This window comes from Leopardus geoffroyi, chromosome B3, assembly GCF_018350155.1.
Source record: "Leopardus geoffroyi isolate Oge1 chromosome B3, O.geoffroyi_Oge1_pat1.0, whole genome shotgun sequence".
NCBI lineage: Eukaryota > Metazoa > Chordata > Mammalia > Carnivora > Felidae > Leopardus > Leopardus geoffroyi.
Genome location: NC_059337.1, coordinates 37,836,572 through 37,849,855, shown reverse-complemented (window position 1 = coordinate 37,849,855; position 13,284 = coordinate 37,836,572). Strand labels below are relative to the sequence as shown.

Here is a 13,284-nt window from a genome sequence, read left to right as displayed (position 1 = left end):
CCTGATATATTTGGTAATCAAAAGATGGCTGCTTTCTAAATGTTTTTCTTGTCTTCTCCTTCAACTACTCTGATTTAGATTATAAACTTGGTATTTTTGTAGATGTTTACCAAACACGTAAAGGTATTTCATAACATAGTATTTGAAAATGACAGGATCTTATTTTTAATCTTAACTCTAGTTAATGCAAAACCTTCACTTTCTATACAATTGCATCCCTTCCCCTTATTAACATTTTAGATATCATCATACACAGTTCCTTAAGAGATGGCTTCACATACCTTGAAAGGGAAACCTTAAACAAGGAGTTGGTGAATGCATCAGAAATTAGTCTCTGGGTCTAGTGACAGAACACTTGAGAAGAATGATCAATTAAATGAATGCTGCAAAAACAAGTTCCCGTTGTGTTTTCCAACATTTCCAAAATGTCTGAATTCATTTGGAGCAAATTATTAAGTGAGAAACAGACTATAGCAAAGCCACTTCCGGGCCTCATGTTACTAACAGTCCTGTTTAGTTTTACACATCTGCTCAGCCTTGCTTTATGCACATTTGGGGAATGCACCAGCATACACATTACATGTGGTTAAAGGGACTTTTTTTTAAAAAAGGTATAAGCTTTGAGAGTGAGTAAACAACTGATGCCTTCAATTGTGCTATCACATCTGTCACTAAGGGTTGTTTTTTGTTGTGGCAGTTTTACTATCCTAGTGATTTCAGATTTCTTCCTAAATCCCTCGTCCCCTCTTGAAGAGGGTGTGTAAATTTTGACAAGCAAAACTTGCAGTTCTTGAAGGTGTTTATGCAGATTAAATGGAATCATGATCCAAATTTTCCCTTAAAGCCAGTCCAGTCTATCTCTAGGGTGTAGTTGGTACAAAATGTAGATAGATGTAGGGAGAGTGAGCTGAGTTTTGTTAGTGTTACTTTTCCTGGGAAGAAATCATCATGTGAACACATCTGGTGGGTGAGAAAAAAGAAATGGAGCATTTTCAGCTCCAAGGTTAAGAGAGAATGGTATTTAAGATCACATGACCTGTATTGCTTCTGTTCCCTATACTCATTAACCCATAAAGTGGTTATGGCCATTTTAATAGAAGTTAACACAGTGGTCAGTTCTTGTCATTGTATTGATCTTTATGGACATCTGCTATCCATTTGACAAAGGAAGTAAAGGAAGTCATCAATTCTCCATAGCAAAACCTTCATTAAAAGGACCTTGCCATGGAAATGCAAATGTTACTATTAAAGTGATCCTTAGGATCATCCTACACTGTGGGCATACAGCATACTTCTGGCTTATAGTGAATTCTCCCTAGTCATAACTTTCTCTAGAAGGGTTCATAGTGGCACTAAGAACTATATATAGTGGATAGGGAAATACTGTTTGGTTATTCTGCAGTCATCGTTGGTTTTTCTTCTTTGCAATGATTGGTTTTAATTTCACCCTTTGTTTTGGAAAAATAATTGAATTTTTCTTTGAAAGATGATGCCTGGCATCTAAAAGTGAAGTCTAAGGTGTCTGTCAGATTCCCAGAACAACCATCTGTAATCACTTTGGCAAGTGTGGTTGACCACAGCCTCTCAGAGGCCGGTTGGTTCTTCCCAGCTCCGGATGCAGCTTGAGCAAAGAAAAGGTTCTTTGATCATTTAATGCAAAACCTTCACTTTCTATACAATTGCATCCCTTCCTCTTATTCGTGTTTCAGATATCATCAAACCCTGTTCCTTAAGAGATTGCTTCACATACCTAGGTGATCTTGGTGGTTTTCCTGATGGAGGATATAAAGATTTCAAAAAGGAATCCTGAACTTTTCTTTTCAGTCTTTGCTGGCTAGCTCCCTTCCTACGGTGTAACCCACTGTAAAATGCTACTAGTTAAGGGAAGACAATACTGTGAGGGGCTGAGTGGGGGCACTGGTAATAGGCCAAGAAACCCTCCCAAGGGATTTCAGTCGTAAATAAACAACAGGGAGTGAATGTGCATCTGCATCTGTCTAGATGGAAGGACTAATGAATTACAGTGCAGATGAACAGTTATTCCCCAGTAATTATGGGTACTCAGCTAAAGAAATAAGATGCGGTGGTAATATACCTCATTAAATATCTCTATACACTTTGCTTTTGAGTTTCCTAGTTATTCGTGAAAACTTTTACCTTCTGGATTAAAAGCATGTGTTTTTATTGAAGAGTGGACGAAGCCAGGTGTCCCTGAAGACTTTTGTGAAGCATTGTAATGAGAAATTTACTCTAGATTGAGTCGTTAACTTAATATTTTAGAGGTTTTGTCCATATTTAATAACTTGGATTCCATAAAAATAAGATTAAAGATGCCTTTTTATTTACCAGAAAGCTATTTAATTTTCTCCCTGATTAAAAAATTATAGCTTTTAGATCAGTTCAATCAGGCAATTAAAGATCAGAGCTTCTAAGTTCAACTAAGGCAATTAAATAGGTAATATACTTGTTTATACACTTTTGCTGTATAAGCTCATTGCTGTACCTTCTTAAAAGCCCATATATTCATTTTTGCTTTCTCTGAATGAATGATGATGGGAATTCTAGCTGAATATGTGTCACATTGTCAAATCAAAGGCGGTGGTCCTTCTGCGGAGGGTGAGGGGTGGGTACAGGGACTTTGAGAACAGAATGAAAACAGGAGGGTACCGAGAAACACTCATGAGCCGTCTGAGTTTCTTTCTTCTTTGTCTTGATCTAAATACCTGTGTTCACTTCCCATCGTCATTTTCTTCCCCACAAATGCTGCCCCTAGAGCCAGGGTCTTGTACTCATGAAACAGACTTTAAAAGATTAAGAAATAGAGATTTATTCAGTTACCTAATGAGAAAAGAGGCAAAAAACGATATCTCACATTTAAATAGCTTCCTTGGAATACTGTGGTCCTGGAGTTTTAGCTTAAAAAAATATAGATATAGATATAGATATACATATACATATACATATACATATACATATACATATACATATACATATACATATATACACACACACAGACACACACACACATACACATACATATATATGTGTATACATACACACACACACACATATATATGTGTATACATACACACACACACACACATACATATATATGTGTATACACACACACACACACACACACACACACACACATGTATAGTATCTTTTGGAATGAGTAAAACCCGGTTAATGACATCCAGACAAGCTGGTGCACATTAAGGGTCTTCTCTGCAGTGCATAGGCAGTGAGGACTGTAGAAGGGAAGGACACCTGAGCAGCGGCAGTGACAGACCACCCACCCCATGAGGCTTGTTAGTCTGGTACAGGTTAGTTTCTTTGTGTGTATTATGTCAACTGGAAATTTTCTTTAGGAATTGAAGTATAACAGTTACTGTTCATAATGGATTATCAAGTATTATATTCAATAAAGTTTTATTTATTTTGTTCTTTTAAAGATTTGGTTGAGATATATGTGAAAGTACTTCATAAACTATCAAAGCCTGATAATGAGTGCAAGTTTTTATTATATAATAACTATGAATTAATCACTTTAAGTTAGTAAGCATGTACCACTTCCAGATCGAGCCAGGAATAGAGTTTATTATTCTTTGTATTACCAGGTCAAACATTATGAAAATCTTTTCTCTAAGATAGACACGTGATATCACATGAGGACATAATTATTAAAAATGTTTGAAAGTTCCACCAAGATTAACTACTGTGGAAAATTGTTTTTATTAAATAGCACATGTGTGAGTCCCATAAACATAACGTGTACTGACTGGGTAAAAACAAAGAAAATGAACAGTGAGAAAGTCTGGTAGACCAGATTTGACATTACAGCAAACATTGCAGCTTAACTTCAAAACATACATCGCCACTAATGAGGTGAGAGCCCTGCATGTTAATAAAGCTGCAGCTCCAGTCATAGCCATCATTACCCACATCAAACATAAATACAAGATTAACACCTATGCCATTTCTTTGGAAGATGTGAGAATGCCCTGGCAGTAACTGCTCTCTCTTTCCCTGAGGATAAAAAATAGAAACGGAAGGGTAATGAGAATAGAGCTTAGATTAAGAAAATAAAATTGGCAATCAGGCTGGGGCAATCTTATACAGATGGGGAAGTTTATAGAAAGAAAAAAAACCTAGGTTGTTGATGTCCCAAGACATTTTTTGTATATATGAACTATTTTCTCTAGTAGGAGAGCTTTTTAATATTTTTTATATTACTTATATATTTTTTTAATTTTTTAATGTTATTCTGAAGGCAAATGCTATGTGAATAGATTTTTATTTGGAGAAACTAAGTCTTGTGTCTCCAGTGTGCATGTTAGAAATGTTCTCTTCTACCCCTGTCTTTACTTTTGATAAATCTGGCCTCACACAGATCTTCCAATTGGTGCTACCTCAGATGCCAAAGTCATGTTGTTAGTTCGTTCATCTAGCAACTATTTATTTAATACCTACTATGCTCCAGGCACTGCTCTAAGTACTTGGAATACATCAATATAAAAAATGAAAGATTTCTATACTTGTGGAACACATTCTAGCAGGGATGGGGCAGGCTTGGGAAAGAATCCATGAAAAAATACAGTGTTAGAAGGTGGTTACTAACATGGAGAAAAGAAAAAGGAGATCAGGCTTGGGGCAGGCAAAGGGTAGGTTGCAGTGTTGACCAGGTAGGCCTCATAGAGAAGATGAGACTGCAGCAGAGGCTTGAAGGAGGAGAGGAGCTAGTCAAGTAGGTTGATGGAGGAAGTTAGAGCAGAAGACACCAGGTGGGATGTGTCTGGAGTGTTCACAGAACAGCGAGGAAGCCATTGTGTCTGTGGCCAAGGGCAGAAGCAGCCGTTAGGAACAGTTGCATAATCCAGGTGAGTCAGGGGCTTAGACCAGGGAGACAGTTGTGAAGATGGGTAGAAGTGGTCAGATTCTGGATAATATTCTAAGGGATATATTCTAACAGAATTTCCCAACAGATTGCTTGTCGGTGTTAAGAGAAAGAAAGGAGTCAAGAAAGGTTGCTTGAAGTTTCAGTGGTTGTTCAGAGTGCTAAAAAATGTTTCCTGCTACTTTTTTCTAAAAGGGAGCCCTTCATTAAAATTAAAGAAAAAACTGATAATATAAGTGCTGACAAGAATACAGCAGCAGCTGAAACTCTCCTGCGTTGCCAGTGGAACTATGAAATGGGAAGCAGCTTGGCGCTCTCCTGCAACATGAGCCAGCAGCCCCACTCCTGGTGGCTTTTATTCATGACCCCCCAAACTGGAAACAGCTCAGATGACTTCTAGACAGTGAATGAACAAGCAAGCTGTAGTTAATCCGGACAGTGGGATACCAGTCAGTAATTATAGGGAACAAACTACTGATATATGCAGCAACATGGATGGGTATCACATACTTTCTGCTGAGTGAAAGAAGCCAGGCTCAATCGGCTACCTGTTGTGTAGTCCACTTATATGACATTTTGGAAAAGGCAAAACTATGTGGATAGAAAATGCATAGGTGGTTGCCAAGGGGTAGCGCATGAGTTGACTATAAAGCTATGAGGGAATTTGGGGGAGCGTTAGAAATGTTCTATATCTTGATTTCGCTGGTGGTTACACAACTGTAGCATTTGTTAGAACACATAGACCTATATGCCCAGAAAGAGTGAATTTTACCATAGTATCTCAGGCTGTAAAGAAAAAAAAAGAGAGAAAGAAGGAAGTCTCTTCTTAGCAGTGTGGTAGAAGCTGTACTTGAGAGAGAAGTTTCCCCTATCAAAAAGACAAACCTTTCTTTCAAAGGGTCTTGGGGATTCTGTCATTATTACCATACCTCATCATTCTTGAACAATCCTACCTAGGTTTGGTCTAGCAAATCAGTAAGTTGGACAAAAAAAAAAAATCCCTCATGATTTAAAGGACATTTGCAATGTCAGAAAGAGAGAGAGAAATGTAAAAGTTCCTGCTGTCATTGGCCAGCAATTGAGAGCATCCGGAAATTGGACAAAATTTCCTTTCGTTAGTTAAGCCATTTTGTTCCCTTGGATATTAGTAAAGAACTACAGGGTGCAGCACTGACTTGGCCTGACTTGGACAATTTAAAAAGCTTAATTTCTAGGGGTGCCTGGGTGGCTCAGTCGGTTGAGCGTTCGACTTCGGCACAGGTCATGATCTCACAGTTGGTGGGTTCGAGCCCCGTGTCGGGCTCTGTGCTGGCAGCTCAGAGCCTGGAGCCTGCTTCGGATTCTGTGTCTCCCTCTCTCTCTGCCCCTACCCCACCGTGCTGTTTCTCTCTGTCTCAAAAATAAATAAACATAAAAAAATGTAAAAAGCTTAATATCTAGGAAGGAGTAAAAAGCTTTGTTTGAATTCTCAATTCGGTCACACTGATTGACTGCCTCATTGTGTGACCCTATAAAGGCAGGTCTCTCCTCTCTGTGCCTCAGTTTCCTCATATATACGTTGAAGGGATGGCTAGGTGATCACTCAAGTTCCTTCAAGCACTAGGATCTTGGATTCTGCAATCCAGGAAAGACGGAAGTATGACATGCTAGCAAGGTAAGGGAACGAGGCAAATCAGAGAGGTGTATGGGACAAGAAAGAAAAAGATTGGTAATTCCCCAAGAGTAGAATATGCTATGAAAATAACAATAGTAGTAGTGATAGTATATAATAATGAATATTTATTAAGCATTACTCTGTACCAGATACTGCCTAAAGTGCTTGATATGTATAAACTATTGTGTTCCTTCAAAGTGGGGAATTCTAGGAAATATGAAATATTTTAGAAACGAAGATAAGAGACTGAAATGCAAACAAATAATTGAAAATTAACACATGTGGCGTAGCTAAGACAATGGTTGCTTTCTAAACCAGACTTGTGTAGTAAAATCAAAAGACAGCTTTAAGGGGAAAGGGTTTTTAAACTATAAAGTATATGGAAATAAAGTATTTTCATTAACAAAGAATTATAAAAAGAACATGTTGATACACAACTTGTATGGAAAGCAAGGGCATTTTTTTAAATCTTTTTATTTTGAAATAATTGTAGATCCATAGGAACTTGCCAAAAAAGGTACAAGAAGGTCTCGTGCAAGGGCATTCTTTTTTAAGGAAGGAACGTGGAAGAGAACTGCAGGCTGATAATCCAGGAGTGTAGGCAGGTAAATGCTGTATATATTTGTGAATGCCTATTAAATGAGATCAGTATAAATTTTAAGATTTAGGGGCGCCTGGGTGGCGCAGTCGGTTAAGCGTCCGACTTCAGCCAGGTCACGATCTCGCGGTCCGTGAGTTCGAGCCCCGCGTCAGGCTCTGGGCTGCTGGCTCAGAGCCTGGAGCCTGTTTCCGATTCTGTGTCTCCCTCTCTCTCTGCCCCTCCCCCGTTCATGCTCTGTCTCTCTCTGTCCCAAAAATAAATAAACGTTGAAAAAAAAATTTTTTTTTCATTTTTTTTAAGATTTAAAGTGCTACAGTAGTATTTGTATTATGTTCCAAAATTGTTTTATTATGTTTATTAAACAAGAGAAGAGGAATGGATGATAGAAGTAAGACCTTTGAATACCTCAGGAAATAAATTTTGTTGTCAAAGTGGCAGTGTTAAAACAATACCTTAGTGTCTATCAAAAGTTGGGATTTTGGCAAAAACTAATTAGGGAATGATCATTTGCTGGAAAAAGTGATTAGGGAAAGGACTGTTGGAAAGCATTGCCTTCAATAGAAAATGAACCTGGTTAATTTTAAGTAACTTATGAAAAATGTGCACAGAATTTTCATAACAACCTCTTTAGTAGAGATGTAACTCATTGTGTACTTACCCATAGGTTATAGTGAGTTTTTAATCTAAGCCATATTTTTGCCATCTGGAGGAGCAGCCACAGTTTTTGTTTTTGTTTTTGTTTTTGTTTTTTAAGAGTTGGTTAGTGTTTGGGCAACCCAAGTCATTTAGAAAGGAATCGTCCTTCCATTGGTTTTATGTTGCAACATGAGAGAATGAGAGAACTGAGGTGTGGCGGCTCTTGCCCTGAGCTCTGTGACTGTTTCAGTCAAATGTGTCTGGAAGGGGCATTTCTGTTAAGCAAGTGCTAGTGATAGAAGCACAGTTGCCGTGGCTCCTGTTTTTCAGTCCTGTGAATACTGTCCTTTAAATGTAAATATTAATCACATGCCAGTGCTGTAGTAGATCATAACTCACAAACATTTGTGTTTTTGAAAAAAAAAATAGACTTAGCCCATTAACTGAGGTAAACAAACTAGTTTAATGACTGTGGGTTGTTGGTTTTTCTCCAGCTCTTACTATCCACACGAATGAACGCTTCTAGAAATTCAGCCTCCTTCCCCACGTTGGTCATTCATTCTCCTTGCCTCCAGTAATCGCTGGAGATTTCTGTATTTGTGGTAATGATCTTCAAAAGACAAGAAACCCCATATGGCATTACTTAAAAGTGTTCTTATAAAAGAGTATGTGTCTAGAATATATAAAGAACTCTGAAAACTCAACAGTAAAAAGACATGAAGAGACATTCCACTGCAGAGGATATACAAATGGCAGATAAGCACATGAAAGGATGTTCAGCATCATTAGCCAAATTAAAACCGCAACAAAATATTACTACATACCTACCAAAATGTAGAAAATTTAAAATGCTGACAGGAATATAAAGTGATATAGCCCAGTGGAAAACAGTTTGGCATGTCTTAAAAATTTAAGCATGCAACTACATACAACCCAGCATTTGTACTCCTGAGTCCTTTTGGGACTCTTTGTCCCAAAGAAATGAAGACTTGGGTTCACACAAAAACCTGTACACAAATGTTGATAGCAGCTTTGTTCATAGTAGCCCAAAACTGGAAACAACCCATGTGTCCTCTAGTGAGTGAATAATGAAACAACCTGTGGTACATTTATACTGTATAATATTACTCAGCAATGAGGACTGAGCTGTTGGTATATATAACCTGGATGACTTTCCATAGAATTATGCTGAGTGAAAAAAAGCCAGGCACAAAATATTACATACTATATGATTCTATTTTCATATTTTTTAAATGACAAAATTATAGAAATGGAGAGTAGATTAGTGGTTTCCAGGAGCTAACGAGAGGGTTTGGGAGCCAGAGGGAAGTGGGTGTGGCTGTAAAAGGGTATGGTGTTGGGCACGTTGTCTATCTTGACTCTATCAGTGTCAATACCCTGTTTATGATATTGTAGTGTAGTTTTACAAGATGTTACCACGGACAGAGGGAATACAGGATGTCTCTATTATGTCTTGAACTGCATGTGAGTTTATAATTTTCTCAAAATAAAAAGCTTAATTTTAAAAAAAATTGTAGTTGTCTTTCGGGTAGTCTACTTAATCTGAGAGGGCTTAGTTTTTCTTTCTCCTCTACATCTGTGATAGGATTTATCATAGCATAGTCATTCCTTTTAGGACATATCAAAAAAGATGAAGAACCCAGGGAAATCATGCACGCCACCTTGCCCTCCCGTTCTGAAATGAGTATCTTTGGAAGCCTTAGAAGAGAGAGAAGAGATATGTGGCACACAGGGAAGGAATACAAGTGGGAGAGGGTCATTATGCCCTGTCACCTCCCCTAAAATCCTTCTCCCTTGCTGGAGGGTTGGGGTTTAAAGTAGATTATGTGATCATTGTGTGTTTTGACTCACAGGTTTTTATAGTACCCTAATGTGAGCCCCTGGGTTTTACAGTGAGCCCTGTCCAACCACCCAGCAGGATACTCTGTATGTGGTTTTGATGAATGTTTGATTCACCAAGCCCCTCAGCTCTGATCATCACTTTGTCTCATAGGCAGACCATGAAGTTTAGGAGCTTATCAGAGGGAGAAGGAGAACACCTGTGTCATGGTCCTTTCTTTGGTTAGAGGTTGGAGGCCACAGTTAATTTATGATACTGATTGTGTGCCAGTGCATGTTTATTAGATGAATGAATTGAATCATATCTTTCTGGGAATAATGTTTTTCTCCTAGAATTTTTTCTAAGAGAAAAAATTATACTACAGTTTTATGGGATTTCATTGAAAGTTATCCTTTGTTGCCCTTTCTATTATTAAAGTAAGAGATTTGTCCTAAGATAGAACATTCTGCCAGAATGTTTAGCAGTTAGAAGACCTCTTCACGTCTGTTCTTTGCTCCAAGACATAGTTTGAAGTGATCAGCACCATGGAAATCAAATCCATTATTTTGCTGTTGGAGTATTAAGTTTCCTGTAGACTGCATGCAACAGTAATTGTTATCATTCATTGAATGCCTTCCATACACTACTGTGTTAGATCTTTTGTGTATGTTATTTCATTCAGGCTTCATGATAACCTTGCAAGAAAAGTATCATTGTATCCCCATTTGTAGATGAGGAAACTGAGGCTCCATAAGGCTAAATAATTTAGCCATAAAAAGGGCAATCAGTAGTTGGTGGTCTAATGGAAGAGCTCTAGTTTTAGGGTCAGACCCGGGTTTAAATTCTGCTTCTGCCTCTTCATTCAACTTTGCTACGTGACCTTGGGTCAGTTCCTCAAAGAGGTCATAGCCTTATGTCTGGGACATAACAGCTATTGTATGGTTCAAGTAACTGCTTCACGAGGAAAACAGCAAGAGGTTATGTGAGAGAATAGTTAGAAACTTCCCCAAACTTTCCTCCTAATCTGCTTTTCTGTAAGAAGTGGAAAAGACTGAAATAAAACCTCTGAAGATCAGTCAGCTCTTCAGTGCCAAAGCTGGAATAATAGGCCAACCTATACATTCAAATGAGGTTGATCTTGTAAATATAGTGCAGTTTGTTAAGGCTTAAGACTTAGGATTGGAGACTCTAATTGTGTGGCCTTGGGCAAGTAATTTCATTAATTTGAGCCTCAATTTACTCATCTGTATATTGGGGCTAATGATATTTATCTCATCAGTTATAATGAGAACTAAAAGAGTTAATAATGCATATGATGATAATGCATTTAACTCCGTGCTGGGCATACAGCAAGTGCCAAAGAAGTATTAGCTGTTGGAATTTTTATTTCTTTTGAATAGTTTACCAAAGTTGATCTTATAGACATGCTGCTCCAAATCTGCAATGAAAATGCATCTTACCTTTTATTTATGCATTTAATGTAATTTTCCTTTTTCACTGAGAAGCCTTCATAGTTAGTAGGAGTCTTAACAATTTGTGGTGTCTTAGACTTGGACAAGTAGGTTCTTCCAGGGCTGGGGCAGAATATATGTCCCTTCCGGCTCCCAGGAACTTGTTCCTCCACACCTGGTGTTTCCCACACACTGACCTGAATATGTACATATTGCCAGGTAGGAATCTAAAATATATGTTGGGGGGCACCTGGGTGGCTCAGTCAGTTAAGCATCCAACTTCGGCTCAGGTCACGATCTCAAGGTTCATGGGTTCAAGCCCTGCTTCAGGCTCTGTGCTAACAGCTCAGAGCCTGGCGCCTGCATCACATGCTATGTCTCCCTCTCTCTTCTGCCCCTCCCCGACTCATGCTCAGCCCCTCTCTCTCTCCCTCTCTCTCTGTGTCTCTCAAAAATAAATAAACATTAAAAAAAAATCCACTTTGCTGGAAGGGAGCCTCCTTTACTTACTGTGGAAAGATTGAGGGAAGGCAGAAGCCATTTTGCCGTTGGTATCAGCCTTGTATCAGCTGTTTGTCTTTTGCCTTTCTCATAAGCGAAGGAGAAAACCAGGTTTGTTGCCTCCTTTCTGAACTGAATCATGAGACTCTGGATGATAACTGTCGTTTCGCGCAGCTAATTATGCTGCTTAATTTTATTTAAGGCTTTACAAGAATATTTGGATGACCTACCCTTTATTACATGATGGAGTGATTAGAATAACTTTTATATTGCATTGTGGTTTTCTCTTATGTGTGTCCCTGTTGTGCACAGATGAATTTGTAATGCAGACTGTCAGCATAGTCTATATCTAATTGTACCTGCTGTTCTCATTCATTAGAATGTAGTCCCCAAGAAATAACGAGGTAAATATATTAGTTGTTGTCTTTTCATGAGACAATGAAACATAATGTAAGAGCGTTTTGCCGCAGTACCCTGCCACAGTGCTAGGAGAGGTTACCAGGAGGGGAGACCTGCTAATGTGTCCTCTGGCTCCTGGTAAACTGAGAGCGGCTTCCTGGCATGCAGGCAAAACCGTGTAATTGCTTTATAGAGGGAAAAGTTGCAGGGAAGTTTATTTCTGCTTTCATTGTCATCCCACCACAGAGCCACATGCCACATTTTAAAACTGAGCTCATGTTCCTTTAAGAATTGTCCCGTGCCTGGGGCGCCTGGGTGGCGCAGTCGGTTAAGCGTCCGACTTCAGCCAGGTCACGATCTCGCGGTCCGGGAGTTCGAGCCCCGCGTCGGGCTCTGGGCTGATGGCTCAGAGCCTGGAGCCTGTTTCCGATTCTGTGTCTCCCTCTCTCTCTGCCCCTCCCCTGTTCATGCTCTGTCTCTCTCTGTCCCAAAAATAAATAAACGTTGAAAAAAAAAGAATAATTCTTTAAAAAAAAAAAAAAAAAAAAAAAAAAAAAAAAAAAAAAAAAAAAAAAAAAAAGTTGGGATTTTGGCAAAAACTAATTAGGGAATGATCATTTGCTGGAAAAAGTGATTAGGGAAAGGACTGTTGGAAAGCATTGCCTTCAATAGAAAATGAACCTGGTTAATTTTAAGTAACTTATGAAAAATGTGCACAGAATTTTCATAACAACCTCTTTAGTAGAGATGTAACTCATTGTGTACTTACCCATAGGTTATAGTGAGTTTTTAATCTAAGCCATATTTTTGCCATCTGGAGGAGCAGCCACAGTTTTTGTTTTTGTTTTTGTTTTTGTTTTTTAAGAGTTGGTTAGTGTTTGGGCAACCCAAGTCATTTAGAAAGGAATCGTCCTTCCATTGGTTTTATGTTGCAACATGAGAGAATGAGAGAACTGAGGTGTGGCGGCTCTTGCCCTGAGCTCTGTGACTGTTTCAGTCAAATGTGTCTGGAAGGGGCATTTCTGTTAAGCAAGTGCTAGTGATAGAAGCACAGTTGCCGTGGCTCCTGTTTTTCAGTCCTGTGAATACTGTCCTTTAAATGTAAATATTAATCACATGCCAGTGCTGTAGTAGATCATAACTCACAAACATTTGTGTTTTTGAAAAAAAAAATAGACTTAGCCCATTAACTGAGGTAAACAAACTAGTTTAATGACTGTGGGTTGTTGGTTTTTCTCCAGCTCTTACTATCCACACGAATGAACGCTTCTAGAAATTCAGCCTCCTTCCCCACGTTGGTCATTC

At 38.6% G+C, this 13,284-nt stretch overlaps 1 protein-coding gene across 11 annotated transcripts in view; it reads left to right on the top strand.

The window, feature by feature from the left end:
- The window catches only part of MAP2K5 (mitogen-activated protein kinase kinase 5), a 277,056-nt gene that overhangs the window by 127,998 nt on the left and 135,774 nt on the right, over positions 1 to 13,284 (top strand). The gene's annotated exons all lie outside the window — the stretch shown is intronic.